At 41.6% G+C, this 2,871-nt stretch overlaps 1 pseudogene; it reads left to right on the top strand.

Moving 5' to 3' along the window:
• The first annotated feature begins 1,689 nt into the window (after window positions 1-1,689).
• Window positions 1,690-2,451, top strand: LOC142046377 (taste receptor type 2 member 40-like; annotated as a pseudogene).
• The last annotated feature ends 420 nt before the right edge of the window (window positions 2,452-2,871 follow it).

Genomic DNA, 2,871 nt, shown 5'->3' with positions numbered 1-2,871 from the left:
CTAAAAATCAACTTCTATAAATTCGACCTATTTCGTAGTGTAGACATATCCTTTGAGTACTGCATGAAGTTCTGGTTGTCCCATCTCAAAAATATATATTAGATTGAAAAAGTACAGAGAAAGGAACAAAATGATTAAGGGTATGGAACAGCTTCCATATGAGATGATAAGAAGACTGGGACTTTTCAGCTTGGAAAAGAGATGACTAAGCGGGCATATAATGGAGATATATAAAATCATGAACGGTGTGGAAAGTGAATAAGAAGTGTTATTATCCCTTCACATAACAGAAGAATCCTCACTCAATGAAAGTAATAGGCAGCAGGTTTAAGACAAACATAAGGAAGTACTTCTTCACACATGCACAGTCAATCTGTGGAACTCGTTGTCAGGGATGTGGTGAAGCCAAAAAGTAGGACAGAGTTAAGAAAATGAGATAAGTTCACGGAGGACATGTCCATCTATGGCTATTAGCCAAGATTGTCAGGGATTCAACCCAATGCTCTGGTGTTCCTAAACTGCTGACTGCTAGAACCTGGGATTGGATGACAGGGGATTTACCACTTGATAAACTGCCTTTTCTGTTCACTCTCTCCCCTAGCCACTGTCAGGAGACAAGATACAATGCTAGATCGACCATTGGTAGTCGCAGCCTGGCCATTTTTTATGTTCTATTTTCCTAAGGGGAGGAGACCTCAGATCTCTCTTCCAGTCAGAGGGCAGGACTGAAAGGAGGAGCAATAAGTAGCTCTGTCAGAATTTGATCAATATACTAGGCTGGAAGCTGAGGTGTATTGAATAGTCCACCAGCAGCACATCCCAGTCAGTTGCTTTGATTCCAAACCAGGTCAAATCATGCAGTTTTGATTGTGTTTTCTTTGACTTTTGTGTTTTGAGCCCGAGTTCAAGGTTGCAAACACACCACAAAAGCAAACAAAGAACCAAAGCACCAAAGGCTGGCACGAAAAACATTCAAGTGAAGTGAAATAAAAGAGATCCAGAACATCTAGCTGTGTGTGTAGAAAAGGAAGGGATTGAAAGTGCTGGATAAAAAATCAAGCAGGTGTGATTATAATCAATTTTAAATACTCTCTCAGGTTGATAGGACCTGTCCCTCAACTCCTCCAAAATAAAAGGTTCTAATCAGTGAAAGAAGAGAGGGTTAGGGGTCCAGTGCTGGGATAAAAAAACGTACACACAGTGTAGGGATATGAATCCAGGGGGAACTTTGTGAACTTATAAAAAGTAAGATTTTCAAACTGCTTTTCAAGCCCTTCTGTCTGAGAAGTAAACAGGCAGTAATTTAAACCTTCCCCAATTTGCATGGCCAGAGAATGTAGCTGGGCTTTTGATCATCAAATAATGCAAGAAATAAACAAAATAAATGAGAAAGGATCTATTGCAGCGTTCTTCTTCTGAGATAAATAGGCAGGAATTTTGGGGACACCAGCCAGCTGACACCTGCATCTATAGGCCAGAGTATTCCTACATGTCCAGAGCTTTTTGGAGCCCACAAGGATGTCAGGTGAAGACTGTGCTTCCTGGAGGGCAGACAAGCCAACTCAAATTTCTCTCTTCTATCTGATCATTTTAGCCATTGAATCCATCATAGGAATTGGGGGAAATGGAGTCATTGTGGCTATCAATCTCACCAACTGGGTCATGATCAGGAGACTGTCCTAATGTGATATGATCTTGATCTTCCTGAGCTTATCCAGACTCTGCCTGCAGACCTGGTTCATGCTGATGGCGGTTTGCAGCACGTTCTATCTAGCCTTTAATAATGAGGATAAGGTATACAACATTTTCAATACTCTCATCACGTTTCTGAACTACTCCAGCCTCTGGTTTACTGCTTGGCTCAGTGTCTTCTACTGTGCCAAGATTGCCAGCTTCACCCAGCTCCTGTTCATCTGGCTGAAGTGAAAAATTTCCCATCTGGTTCCATGGATGCTGGTAAAATCATTCCTTTTCTCTTTACTGAGCAGTTTTCCTTTCTTGTGGGACATCTGCAATGCGTACTGCAACAACTCCATGGCAAACAGCACAAAGGGGACAGTTGCGAAAGAGATCAGTTTGTTTCCCCAGATTCTTCTCAACAACATTGGGATATGTCTGCCTTTACTAGTGTTTCTTCCACTGTCCTGTTAATCACCTCTCTGTGGAGACACACCAGGAAAATAGAAAACAGGCAACTGGCTTCACAGATCCCATCATGGAGGCCCACATGGGTGCCATCAAATCCATCTTCTCCTACCTTATCCTATACCTTTTCAATTGTTTGCTTTGATTCTCACATTAGCTAACATCTTCTCAACTAACAGCAGCTGGGATGTCATCTGTACAGTTGTGATGGTGCCTACCCATGGACACTCTATGATCTTGATCTTGGGCAATCCCAAACTGAAACAGTATCAGCCAGGATTCTGCACTGTGCCAAGTGTCACTTGAAAGCAGGTCCATGTAAAAGAGCATAGACCAAATTGTGCTTTCTGAGTAAATCTAGAGTAATTCCACTGAAGTCAAAGGAGTTATTTTGAATTTACATACATGTAAATGACTGCAGAATCTGGCTCTGTATCTGGAATCAGTAAGAAGCTGAAAATAGAGCTTTGTTTTGTTAAACAAGATCTCTTTCCTGGAAATCCAGGGGTCCTCTCCTATTTTTAAAGATAAATATCCACAGTCCTATACAACTGTTTCTACAAGTGCCAGCTCAGAAGAACTCACAGCATTTCTTAAGAGGTGTGGAAAATATACTTACTGCACACTGAAGTGTCTCTGAAAACTCAGAATTGTTTCTTTGTGTGAGTTGATAGGAAGTCATGCCCAGCACTCAAACAGCAGCACAACCAGTTATCCCAAAGCTAC

This window comes from Chelonoidis abingdonii, chromosome 1 (genome assembly GCF_003597395.2).
Source record: "Chelonoidis abingdonii isolate Lonesome George chromosome 1, CheloAbing_2.0, whole genome shotgun sequence".
Taxonomy (NCBI): Eukaryota; Metazoa; Chordata; order Testudines; family Testudinidae; genus Chelonoidis; species Chelonoidis abingdonii.
Note: the sequence above shows the minus strand (reverse complement) of the source record. Positions and strands in the feature narration are given on the sequence as shown.